The following is a 14,029-nucleotide window of genomic DNA, read 5'->3' as shown; positions in this document are numbered from 1 at the left end:
GGTGTCTGTCTAACAGGAACGGTTTGGCACAGGTTCATGGGGGAAATTTAAGCTATCTTATTTTCCAAGAGTACTGTTTTGTCTAGAGCACAGCCTTGTGGGCTGAGACTGCATTTATCCTGTCTTTGTAGAGGGCACTTCATTATTTAAGTGGGATAATATCAATCTGTTGGTGTTCAGTCTGTCCCTGTGTGTGTGTTAATGTTATATGTATTATATATGTTATTGCAACCGTCTCTTTCTCTCAAAGACCCCTGCAAAGCCAGTCTGGGGAAAAAGGCTTGTTTTGAACTCTGAATCACCGGTATTCTCTGGAGTCTCCTACAAGCCTCAATTTGGTTTTCAAAGCTGGTAAAACCAATCAAATACCAATCAAATTTAGGATGCTGTTCATTTTGCTGAGTGTGTACTACCCCCACCAAACATTCTTCTTGGTCAGTTCAGCTGCCACTTTCGATCTCTAGTCCATGTTGTGCTGCTTTTCTGTTTGAAGAGAGATACAAGAAAATCACTCTGTAACAACCAGGGCTCTGAGGCATTTCCAGCCTTTGAAAAAGTTGTACAGGATTTTTCCTCTTTTTTTTTTCTTTTTTTTTTTTCCTGTGGTTGCTGTCTGCATAGGTAAAACCCGGCACAGCAAATGCTGATAATTCAGCTAAAATGCCCAGTGTTTAGGCCTTGTATTCTTAACTGTGGGGAGGAAAAGAGGCATTTAGTACTGCTTTGCCAGGAATGGATATGGAGGTGGCAGCAGAGAAGTCAGATGAAGGGTTTTCTTGGAAGCTTGGTGCAGGATTTTTATGCATGGCTTCCTGGCTATCTGCACAGGTATTTTATATAAATAGGAGATTGACATCTTTATAGACATATTACAGATGTGTTCTCATCTCAAGGTCACAGTTTTCCTTGTTTCCTGTGTGAGGCTTTCTCCATGCCTCGCATAGCTCTGGGACTGGCGATCCATGCTGGGAACTCTCCTGTCTCATACTTTTTACCTGCAGGGATTTCTCCTGTGAGCCATAACGTGCTCATGCATTTCCTAACTGCGATTGGCGCTATACAGATAACATCTAAATATCAATTTTTAAAAAACTGTGCAGATTTGAAGGTCTGGAATGGTTTTTTCCCCCTGAAATCTAGTAAGTTTGAGGGGTTTTTTTGTAGGTGTGAAAGTACTGAAGGTCTTTTTTTTACGTCTTAATGGTGTTCCCCTTTTTTAGAGGTTGGATTTGGTCTTGGAGCTCTTTTACAACCCTAATGATTCTATAGGATGGGTTACTTAGGAAACCAGCTGGATTTCTACTTCTTTTAGTGTGAGCTTGATGGCCAAATCATGTCAGGTTACCAGAAGTATCACAGAGACTTAACTGACCTCCCACCCCCTCAAAACCTCTAATTAAAGGGGTGAATAATTTTGCAAGGACATACCAATTGTGATTCCCTGATCTAGAGGAGTAACTTTTTTTTTAATATAATTTGTATCATGCATGTCTCCTTCTGTCAATTCAGATTTCATTTTGCAAATGATCTCTGATAGTCCTGTAAAATCCAGCTTCAGCAAATGTTCCTCCTGGAAACTTCGGCTGTGTGGGGAGACTGAATGCAAGAAGAGTATGGGCTGGAGCAGGGAATTCATGGAGGTTGCTAGAAGGCACTCTTGGGAAGCTGCATTCAGCATTTGCCTGTGGGATTATGCCAAGAAACCCAACCCGCTTGACAATAGCCAGAGATCTGCCGGGATGAACCACGCTTCTCGTAGAGATGTGATGGAACTCCGTTTATTCTATTGTCAGACCCATAGTTACACTCTAATTCCTCAAGCACGCATAGGCAAGCTCCATACTGTTGGATTACAGCTACTGTTCACACAGCCTTTAATAGCAAGCAATTGGTTACAGATTAATATGCACGCGACTAACTAACATAAGTCTTTCTCTTTCTATGGTCAGCATCCCCCTCCGCAACATCCTGTCGGTTTGCCACATCAGCATTTCTCCTCTCTTTTTTCCCTAGTCAAGGACGGTTCACTAATATAGCTTGGATTGTGCACGTACACATGTCCCTGTTCACTCAGCCATTTCTCTACACTTGATTTTCCAAGCTATTTAATGGTATTTTCATACAACCTCCAGGCTCACCACCTTCCCTGCTTTTCTCACCTGCAGCCTGTTCCTCCCCACCAACCTCAGCTTCCCTCACTTCCCAGAGCAACACCTTTCCCATCTAACTTTCAAGGCTCTCTCACCGTCAGAAATTCCTGCAGCTGGGCCTGGAATGACATCCCGCTGCTGGAGTAAGTTATGAGGCATGGGCTGGATCTGCTTCCCTGTGGTTCTTGGATCTCACCTTGCTCTCCACGTCCCTTTGTTGGGCCACCTCTGGATCAGGAGACTGGAATGTCCAAGGACGTTTTGCAGCAGTTGACTTCCTTTTCTAGTAACAGTTGTCCTGATTTAATTCTGACAGGAGGCAATCTCATTCCACTGCTTGTCCCTTAAGGACTTGTGATGAAAGGCACAGACTTAGAGCAGAAAGCAATTTGTTCCTGGGTTCAGCTATTTGATATTTTCTGTGGTAAGGTTGTCCTTTGCACTGATTTATCTAGAAAGGCCTCTGGGCATTCCCAGATGCTGGGCAGCCCGAGGGGATGTAAGAACAGGGAATTCCGTGCTGTTGGTGCCTAATTTTCCTGCTGACTGTTTTCTGGAGGTGGCTGTTTCCTTTAAGCCTCAAGCTGGGAATGTGAGCCCCTGGTCTGGCTCCTACTGCACCTCCACTGTGCTGTTCAATCCCACCAGCAGAGTGTCTCCCAGGCTGAGAAATAGCTGCTAAAGCACATGAGAGCTCTAAAAGATTGTGAATGTGCTCAAAACACCAACAAATTGACCTGTACAGGGTTCCTCCTGTGAGCACCAGTATAAAAAAACAGGATGGGAGAAAGGAGACAGGCTGGGTTGGCATGAGATGACAGAAGTAAATTGCAGGGGAGCTTGGGGTCATTTCACTACACGCTGTTGAAAAACTGTGGTATGTCCAGTCTGGAAAGGCTTTCTGGAAGGCTGTGCTCCACCAAAGCACATTTGTAATGGGTATGTTGAATGATGGGATCTTCCATGTGGGGTCTGCTCTGTGCCTGCCCCCATTTCCATGCTGCAGATGGGGAAGGGGTCCTGGATGTCATGGAATCCCAGAATGGTTTGGGTTGGAAGGGACCTTAAAGTTCATCTTGTTTCAGACTCCTGCCATGGGCAGGGACACCTCCCACTAGACCAGGTTGCTCCAAACCCGATCCAACTTGTCCTTGAATGCTTCCAGGGATAGGGAAGCTTCTCTGGGCAAGATCAGGGTGGGTACAGCTCTCCACAGGTCCCCCTTAATGGGCTGCTCTTCTTGGGACTGTGCCAGCAGCCTCACAGCCCCTGCACTGGTGAAGTGTGACTCTCAGCCCCTTTATCTGCAGTGTCCACTGGCTTTGCTGAGTTCCCTGGGGGGGCTTCAGCAAGGGGCAAGATCCTGAGAAAGAACCCACACCCTTGTCTTGCTCCCTTCCAGTCTGGGGGATTCCTGAGCTGAAAGTTAATCTGTAACTTCATGTGTAATAGTCCTTGATGGACTCTTGCCAGATTGCTCAAGCCTTTTGTGTTCTGGGCCCTTTTTGTGCCCTGTTGTAAGGGCTTCATGCCTAGTGTGACAGAGCTGGAGACTGTTTCAGTAATGCTTCAAAGTCTGTGTTTTTCCTGGTACGTTGGATTTTTGCTTTTACTTCTCAGGCCTCTGGCATCCCCTGACCTTTCTCTGGCAGGAGGAGCACATTGCAGCACTGCTTCTGATATCTTTTTTTCCTCTCTCTTAAGATTTTTTGAGAAGGTGATCTGCTGTCATGCAGGGTATCAGGCCAGGGCTGGGGGGAGGTACTCTGCAACCTGTTGAGTTTGTGTTGGAGTTTGGTGCTACACCACAAACTCTGCTTAAAAAAATGTGTGTTCTCAGCTCTGCCCAAAAAGCAGAGCTCAGCTCAAACTCTGAGCCAACCAGTGTGCTTCCCCCTTCCTTCCTGCTCTGCTTTCCCTGTTAATATCTGCTGGAAGAGCTCATGTCTGTCCTCTCTCAATGTCAACTTGGGCATGTCCAAGTCCCTCGTGCAGAGCTGATGTTCTCACACTTCCCTCTCCTCTGGGTGTTTTCTCTTTGTTCTTCCTTTATTTTTTTCCTTACTGTGGGTTATTTTAACACAGTAAACATTTTTCTGACAGTTAGTGGCATGAATAAATCCTTTTCCTGTCCTGCCCCCAGTTTATTATTTAAGGGGAGAAGATGATTAAATCCGGCAGGGCTGATTTGAATTCTCTGTTCGCAGGAAGAGGGTGGCTGATGGGGGTCTGTCAAGCCACAGAGTTTGCGTTCATCAGCATCTTGGGAGAAACAGCAATGCCAGCTGCTTAAAACATCTGGTTTGGGTTGTTCCCTCCACTCCCCATCTCTGCTTTTCTTTCTTTCTCTTTTCTTCTGGAGAGTTCAGCATTGCTGACTCTAAATGTTGGATCTAGTAGGTTGACAGCTTGGTTTCTGCTGTTCCACTCGAGCACCAGAGCCTGATGAAGTTACTGGGTTGGAGTCCAAGCGAGGGTCAGACAGAGCAGTAAAAATCCATCATCTGCTCCCATGTTTCTGAAGAAGAAGCTCTCATAGTCTGGGGACAGGCTCTGTGTGCCCAAGGGCCCGGTCTGTGGTTCGTGTGATGCCAGCACAGAGCAGGGAGGGCCCCTCTGTGCAAAGGGAGAAGGTGTTTTCCTAACCTCACTGGCATGAAAACTCAAACAGTGAGAGTGAAAGAAGCCCCAGTAGAGTTAATTTAGTGTTGCATTTAAAAGGTGGAATTGAATGGAATCGCTTTGCATTTATTGGAGTTAGCTTTTCCTGCTCTCAGGGCTTGGAGGAGGGCTGAGTACCTGTGCAATCGGGAGCACTGCATTAGTGTGAATTTGGCTGAGGGCTTGAGAGAGGAGTTTTGAGCTTTCTGAGCAGTGGATTTGCTCACCAGCAAGCCCTGAGCCTGCCTAATGAAGGCAGAGTGCTGTAAGTACTGTCAGAAAGATGCAGGGGTGAGGGTCCCCTCCTTTCTATCCCCTTTCCCATTGTCTTGACTAAAAGATGTGTCTATAAAACCAGTACCTTCTGGAGACTGAACTCATGAAGCTGATGCATCTGTGCAGTTGTTGGGGTTTCAGTTTAGTCTTAGTTTTTTTTTCTGTTAAAGGAATTTTCTCCCATATGCATGTTGCTAGGGGACAAATAGCTGTACTTAAGAAAGACAAAAAGGGGGGTGGGGCGGGCCTGGCTACTCCTTTGTCTACACCTGGGTGTGGGGTCAGTTCGCTCTGAGCATCCGGAGAGAGAAGCTGCAGAGAAAGGAGCTGCTGCTTCTTTCTTTCGGCCGTTCTTTCTTCCTGCTGGAAACAACGCCGGGACCCCAAAAGCCGCTTTCCCTGCCCTGTTGGAGACCGGGCTGTGGCCGCCCTGCCCCGCTGCTGCTTCGAGCTTTCGCTACGCTGTAGCCCTGCTCGCCCTGCCTGCCTGGGCCTCCGTGGGGTTCTCCCATCTGGATACATCTCGCCTGCCACCCGGGATTTGCGTTCGTCCCTGCCGTTCCAGCCTGCCGTTCCAGCCTGCTGTTCCCGAGAGTCCGGGATCGGCTGCCCAGCGGTTTGTGAAGCCTTTGTTCCATCCTTCCCGGGATCCCAGGGCACCGGTGCCGCGTGCTCCCCGAGCTCGCTCCGGAGCGCCCCCTGCAGCCGCGGGGGAACCATCGCACCTGCCCTGCTCACCGGGAGCCGCCAGCGCCCCTGCCGGCTGCGAGCGGAACTGCACCCGAGGGGAAAGGGCCTGACAGCCGAGAAGGCTGGCACTGGGTTTGTGATTGCTGTTACTGCCATAGTTGTTGTTGTTTTGTTTGACTGGTTATATACATATATATATATATATATAGTAAAGAACTGTTATTCCTATTTCCCACATCTTCGCCTAAAGGCCCTTGATTTCAAAATATAATAACTTAGAGGGAAAAGGGGTTATATCTGCCACTTCAGGGGGGGGCTTCTGCCTTCCTTAGCAGAACACCTGTCTTTCAAAACCGAGACAGCAGTGAATCCCATGCTCAGGTCCTGCTGTGTTGTTTCCCAGTGGAGCTCAGCCTGGCTAATTAATCAGGGGTATAATCCCAGAATCATTTAGGTTGGAAAAGCCCTCCAAGATCAGTGAGTCCAACCTCTGCCCCATCCCCACCTTGTCGACCAGATAACTGAGTGCCACATCCAGTTATTCCTGGACACTTTCAGGGATGGGGACTCCACCACCTCCCTGGGCAGTCAATTCCAAAGCTTGACACCCCTTTCCATGAGAAAATTCTTCCTGATGTCCAGCCTGAACCTTCTCTGGTGTACCTTGAGGCTGTTTCCTCTCATCCTGTCCCTGTTCCCTGGGAGAAGAACCTGACCCCCCTGGCTGCCCCCTCCTGTCAAGGAGTTGTGCAGAGCCAGAAGGTCCTCCCTGAGCTTCCTTTTCTCCAGGTTGAGCCCCTTTCCCAGCTCCCTTAGCCACTCTGTGCTCCAGACCCTTCCCCAGCTCTGTTCCCTTCTCTGGACATGCTCTGGCCCCTCAATATCTTTCTTGTGAGGGTCCCACAACTGGACACAGCATTTAAGATGAATATAAAACCAATAAATAACCAACATGTAACCCAGGCAGTGCCCTGTGCTGATGGGGTCACCCAGCTCAGCGTTGGGTTCTCCATGCGCCAGAGGAATCTGTGGCTGTGAGTACAGACACCCCCTCAAGGCTGAGGCTTGGCTGTCACTGGGGCTAGGAACCCGCCACTTGGAATAATCAGTGATGTTTCCTGTGGTCTGGATGCCATTGAGTCTGGAAAATTCAAACTAATCTTGTCTGGTGTCTGACTGCACCTTGCTAGAGGGGAATTCTCTTCTGCTGAAAATTGCACTGCAAATGTGTGCCAAAAGGAGCAGGTCCATGTCTGAAGCAGAGCCAGCTCCTCTTCTCAGCATGGAAATGGAGCTCCAGGACTCACCTGGCCTCGTCCTCCACTGCCAGTATTTTAGTGCGATAGGTTGTCTCGTGGTATTTTGGCGATAGAGGATGACTTGCAATACTTCAGGTTTTCCTGGGTTGTCCTTTCACCTGCCTGTCTTTTCCTTTCAGCCTCCTGTGCTTCTGATGCCTGACTTTATTACCTTTGCTATTTCTAACCCTCTTTTTGGTCCCTGTTGGAGCTTGATTTCTGCTGCGGGGAAGATAGAAAAGGTCAGGCTCTCACTAGCGAAGCTTATTTAATTAATGCTGCAAATCTGTGGGCAAACTTGAATGTATGTTGCAAGTATGACCTACCTGGACCCTCCTGGGCACATGGGTCCCATGGTTGTTTATTTATTTACCTCTCCTCTGTTGTTCTTTTCTCCCATCTGATCCAGTATTCCCAATTTTACCTCTACTCCAAGAAAAAAAAAAGCTTAGTGGACTCCAAACAGTAAATAAAACTGACATTTGTAGCAGTCAGTCTGATACAACAGGACAGGGATGCAGCAGCACTTTTTTGGGTTTGTTCCCACTCCTTATCTAAAATCTCCTTTAATCAGGAGCTAATGACAACTTTTGGTCATGAGAGCTGATGCACAGGGAAAAAAACCCCACCAGTTTGCATTCAAAATAATGCAAAACATTATAAATAGGAAGATCTGCAAGGATATAATCAAGCTAAATTGCTCATTGTTGCTCTCACCAGAGATGATTTCTTGCCTCTATCTGGGTTGGGCTGTCGTCTGGCTTTAGGGAGGATGTGTTCTCTCTTTATTCCAGTTATGAACCTTTGCAGCAGCTGGTGGCTGCAAGAGTGGGTTTTTCCTCTGGGTTTTGTGTGGATCCAGCAAATATTCTGGTGGCTTGGATTTTGGCTTCCAAACTGCCACAGGAAAATTGTCCTACAGGTTTCTGCCACTCTCCCTCTGCAGCTGAACTGACTCCTTAAGGTGGATTATTCTCCTCCAGGACTCTGCTGCAGGCAGACATGGAGAAATCTTGCAACAGGTCACAGCAGCAGGCTGCCAGGAAAACAGCTCTGGCTTGGGAATAGAGGACTCTCTCTGCCTGCAGATGGTGTGCAATAAGCTCTGGATTTTAGTGATTCTGTGCAATTTACCCTATTGAAAGTAGCTGAGCCTGGAGAGAATTGGGAGCTGATGCTGAAGTCTCCAAACAGATCATAATGTGTTTAATACTTGGGTGATTTTTTTGTCCTAATTTTCTTCAACTGTGTTGTACATGAATGCAACATAAGAACTGTGCATTTTCCCATGCTTTAATTGAAATAGTATGTAGACAAATGGAGTGATTTGGGTCGGAAAGGACATTAAAGTTCATCCAGTCCCACCCCCTGCCATGGGCAGGGACACCTTCCACTAGACCAGCTTGTTCCAAGCCCCATCCAACCTGGCCTTGAACACTTCCAGAGATAGGGCAACGACAGCTTCTCTGGGCACCCTGTGCCAAGGCCTCACCACACTCAGAAGGAAGAATTTTTTCCCAATATCCCATGTAAACCTTTCCTCCTTCAGTTTAAGGCCATTTCCTCCTTGTTCTATCACTCCATGCCCTTGTGAAAAGTCCCTCTACTTTTGTGTATTGTGGAGACAGCTGATAAATTGGGCAGCATTATTCTGGCCTGCTGATTTTCCTACTAAATTATATTTTAAATTTTTAAAATAATAATTTGCTTGGTTGTTTCTTCACTGGGCAGTTCTCTGAGAAGTGTAGCTATCTTCAGTTAGGGCTTGGCAGTGAAATTTGCCATGGAAATACCACAACCTGAAAAAACTTCATGGTTATGGAAAACAAACATGGCTTGATGATGTCACTCTTGTCCCCAAAACACAGACTTTGGCTCAATTATTCTGCATGTGTCTCTCTTAAAGCTTTTTCTCCTTTGCTCTACTGTGTGTGGAGCAACTTTTGCTGAGGAAGGGGAGTGTCCTGAGGGTTAAGTGACCTATTTTCATCTGTGCTGCTTTCGTCTTTCTAACCTCAGAAGGCAGAGACCCTGAACTGAAAACTATATTAAACGATTCTAATTAATACAGGACAAAAAATAAGGCTTCCCTTGAAAAAGGGGACTGATTTTAATCTTCTAAATTAACAAAGGGGTGGAGTTAAAAGCAGCAACTGTGGCACCTACTTCGATTTTCCACAGCATCCCTTTTTTTGGCCTAGTTCTTGGTAGGAAGGCAAGCTCCTGGATGAAGTTATAGCTCCCATCAAAGATTTTGTCTGGACATGTTGACAAGGCACTGATGTCCTTGTCAGCTGTAAATGTCAACTTGACTGTCAGGAGGCAGCTACGGATGAGAGAGGTGAAAGTGCCTGGTCTCACCTCCTGCCTCCTTGTGTGGCCCCCTTGTGACAGGCAGGAAAACCTGTCTCTGATAAGCAGCTGGGAAAGCCACCAGCTCCTGGTTGAGCATGACGTCGAGTCTTCTGGGATGCAGAGAGGTCATTTCAACCCCTTTCTCATCACCAGCTTGCTCAGAGGTCCCACAAGGAGCTACTCTTCCAGAGAAGACAGGCACCCCAGGAAAGGTGATTTTTGGGGTGGCTCTTGGAAAAAAGCCTGGTATACTTTGGGTTAGGCAGTAGGACGTCACAGCTTGCAGCCTCTTTGGCCAGATGCCTGTTGAGCCAGGGCATTTTTGCCAGGTGGAGATGAAGAGTTTTGCTGGGTGCTCAGAGAACTCTTCTCTCCACCTTTTTTTTGTCAGAACTTTCATTCCTCTTTATTGCTGTTTTTCTAATTTTTCTTTGGGCTTCTAATGACAGTGATTATGCCAAATGTGGCACATTTCATGTACTGTGGAAATGACTTTCAGACCCAACTCTCAGTGCTTAAAGGACCATTAAAAACTCTGCTTTTCAGGACTAAGCTTTGGTGTTCTCCCCACTCTATTTCCAGTCCTGTGTTAACCTGTAAAGTAGTAAAATTGCTGACTTGATTATGTTGCATTAATTAATTATCTCTATAGCAACATGCACTGATGTCATAAATATGGGAATTCAGCAGCAGAGCTGGATGGAAGAGGAGCTAATGGATAAATGGGGAGAAAGCTTTTTTTTTTTTTCTATCGTTGCAGTAGTTAAGTAAACAGATTACCAGTGAAGTAATGTTTTGCATAGTCTCTCTTTCACTGCCCCATTTCCCTTTTGATGGAGCCTTCTGCATTGTATAAGTCCTGTGTGTTCCTCCAAGCTGCAGCTCCAACTCTCAGCCTGCCCAAAACACTGGGTTATCCCCTGTTTGCTTTTATACTGACACAGAGAAACTGAGGCAGCAGGGCTTCTCTTTGCAGGAGGAACCCCTTTGCCTTCAGCAGAGCCACCCTGCTAGGGATGGCTTTCCATGGGGGAGGGAAGGGTGTGGATCTTGAGAAGGGAATACAGTTAATTTTGGCCTTGTGGGGTGGAGGGGGTGATGAAGTGAGAGACAGGCGATGTCAAGAGGCAGAGGAACTGGAAAAAGGGAATTTTGGCTCAGAGAAGGCTGGGATGCTCAGCTCTGCTTAATGTGGGTACTAGTTGTTGTTACTTGTCTGGCAGTTAGGGGTCCTGGGTTACCTCTGGAAGTCCTGGCTGGGCCACTGACTCTTTCCTATTTTGGCTCTTGGATTAAAGGCAGGAAAGAGGTGTCTACGAACGGTGCTTGTGCAGTGGGCCTCAGAGAGAGGCTCTGTCTCCTTGTCTCCCAGGAGTTTGTAGCAGATGTGGTGTCCTAAGAATCTAGCAGGAATGGCTTGTGATGATAACTGCAAAACAGTCTGGGAAGAGGAATAAGCAGTTGTTTCAAAGGAAGAAATACGGTCAGAAGAGTCTGTAATTGCACTGCAGGTCTAAAGCTCCCAAGAGGTTGAGACCTGGTGCTTTTCTCACTCCTTTTTCTTGTCAGTCTATCCCCTTGTCATGAGTTAGCAAGCATAGCTCCGGATTTTCCTGCAAAGGGGTGCTTACAGCTTCCTCTATGACCTAACAGAACCTATCAACTGGCTAGTTTGAATATTGACAATTTTTTAAGCCACTTAGAATTTTGACCGCCTCTGTGGTCCACATTTAAGAATGGACAAACCCCGGGAAGTGCTCTCTTGCTTCCCGCCGGGGGACAGGTAACTGGGCTGGGCCCGTAGAGGGCCCAGTGGGCCCTGCTGGATCCAGGCTGAAACCAGCTCGGGCCGGGACACCAACCATCCTGGAGCCGATGGGCCCTGTTCCACCCATGGCCCCCCCCACTCCTGCTCTGTGCAGATGGCGCGGCCCAGCCACATCCCCCAAAATGTGGCCAAGATTCAGCTGAAGCTGCCCTGCTGTCTGGCAAAGATCATGTGACCAACACCAATAAGCGAAATTCCAGCTGCAAGGCCCAGGTGAGATTAACCCTTTTAGTGCTGTAAGTGCTGCAGACATTAAGTAAAGAAAGAAGAGCTGAAGTCCTGAGGGAGGAGAAAGAGGAGATGCTTAAAGCTGAAATTCTGTTGTAAAGCTATGGTGGTGATGGACTATGATATATCAGAGTACCCGAGCGTTCAAACTGTACTTGTAAGCAAAAGCACCTGTGCTGGAATAAGCAAATGCTGAAGCAGCTGTGATTTGAAGAGAAATTTGAACAGGGAGAGAAGGAAGCAATGAGGACTCTTGCTCCAATCGGAAGGAGAAGACCCTGTTCCTAGAGGCACTCCCAGAGATAGTCCTAGAGATGAAGATGATGAGGACCCTTGTCTCCCAGGAAAAGGGAAGGGCCTCTATTCTTAGAGATGAAGTGCTCCCAGAGACGGGTGAAGAGAACTTTTATTTCTGAACGGCTCAACCTTAAAATGGTACCCCAGTAGCTCAAGATTGGACCCTCAGAAGCAGTTGTGGGAAAAGCTGTAAGTCAGGGGAAGGGACTCTCACATGCGAGCAGAAAACCAACCTGGGTGGCTGTCTTGCGATACTGAACCCATGAGAGAATTTCTTGTGGAGATATCTCCATAGCATGAGCAAGAGAGACTCCTCTCCCTAAGTGTTGGGGAAGATGAAACAGGAAAGCCTTATAAATATGATTGCCTGACAAAAGATTTGGGAATATGAAAACTACAGGCAACATTGAAATGAAAGCCACCTTTGAAATACCAAGTCTTAGTTACTGAACAACTGGAAAACAATGGTATGGCCGACTGAAGGTAATCCCCTCTTGATTGAACAATACCCTCTGCTTGCAGGCAGGTCCAAGGGTCAGAGCAGACCCTACTAGCTCAGCAGAAGGGGTCCAAAGAGTAGTTTTTAGAAGTTAAGATGTAACACTCTATGGTAATATAAGAACTCTTATAGGCTGTATGTAAATGCTATAGGATTTGTATCTTGTATTAGATTGGTTAGTGACAATTAGAATATTCAGTGCAGAAGATGATTTATTGTATTGTAACCAGGACTTCACCAGTCCATTCCTCTCTTACTCTTCGCACACTCTTACACTCTCTCTCTCTCTCTCTCTCTCTCTCCTTACTTACTCGCTTACTCTCTTGCTCTCTTAGGCCTGCTCAGAGCTGCCAGCTGCAGCTCTAAGCAGTGCCCCTATACCCACGCCCTTTGCAATAAACCGCATGTTCCAAGATCTGCCTATAGAGATCTCTCGTCACCGTCCGTCTATGCCCGGTCCAGACCGAACCCCCCAAGATACCTACACCTAAGTGAACTGAACAAGGATTCATTATGGAAGTGATAAACAGACTGAACATCTCAAGGGTTGTCTTTTTACATTGTCAGTGGGAGAAGGAGGAAAGGTGGGGGGATTAGAAGAGTTCTGAAGGTGTGGTATGATTTTGCTTTTTTCCCTTCTTTTAGGTCTGTTAATAAACTTCTTTATATTCTTTCAAGTTTTGTGCCTGCTTTGCTTTCTCCTAATTCTTATCTCACAGAAGGTAAATAGTAATGAGTATTTTGGACCAAACCACTACACTAAAATGGTGTTTCTGCCCAGTTTTCAAACTGAACCCGCTACACCCCTGAATAATTTTGTTTTGCTATTTGTTTGCCGCCATCAGCTGTGAAGCTGATCAGTCCTTACCAGTCCAGCACAATGCTTGAGGAGTAAAAGCAGTCTGGGGTGTATCATTTATTCAGTTAATCTATTTTGATTTCTGTCATTTGACAGGTCCCAGGCAGGGTCTGTGTGGAGGAGGCTCGGAATGCAGTGCTGCTATTTATGCAGCACCCCGGCTCTGGGAAGCGCTGTGGATGTGCTTGGTGGGGTGAAGAGCTTGTGATCTCAGAGCACTTTGGAATGTCAGAGACTCCTGAATTCTGCTTCATACAGCAGGAAAAGACTTCGGGCTGTGTTGGGGAAGATGAAACAGGAAAGCCTTGGAAATATGATTGCCTGACAAAAGATTTTGGGAATATGAAAACTACAGGCAACATCGAAATGAAAGCCACTTTTGAAATACCAGGTCTTAGTTACTGAACAACTAGAAAACAATGGTATGGCCGACTGAAGTAATCCCCTCTTGATGGAACAATACCCTCTGCTTGCAAACAGGTCCAAGGGTCAGAGCAGACCCTACTAGCTCAGCAGAAGGGGTCCAAAGAGTAGTTTTTAGAAGTTAAGATGTAACACTCTATGGTAATATAAGAACTCTTATAGGCTGTATGTAAATGCTATAGGATTTGTATCTTGTATTAGATTGGTTAGTGACAATTAGAATATTCAGTACAGAAGATGATTTATTGTATTGTAACCAGGACTTCAGACTTTCTCATTCTCATTCTCATTCCTCATTCTCACTTTTATTCATTCTCTCTTCTATTCATTCCTCTCTTCCACTTCTACTCTTGCTCCTACTCTCTCTCTCTCTCTCTCTCTCTCACCCGTTCACTCTCTTGCTCTCTTGGGCCTGCTCAGAGCTGAGTCTACCAGCTCTGAGCAGTGCCCCAATACCCACGCCCT

Source organism: Corvus hawaiiensis, chromosome 8 (assembly GCF_020740725.1).
Source record: "Corvus hawaiiensis isolate bCorHaw1 chromosome 8, bCorHaw1.pri.cur, whole genome shotgun sequence".
Taxonomy (NCBI): domain Eukaryota; kingdom Metazoa; phylum Chordata; class Aves; order Passeriformes; family Corvidae; genus Corvus; species Corvus hawaiiensis.
This window is presented reverse-complemented; position numbering follows the sequence as displayed.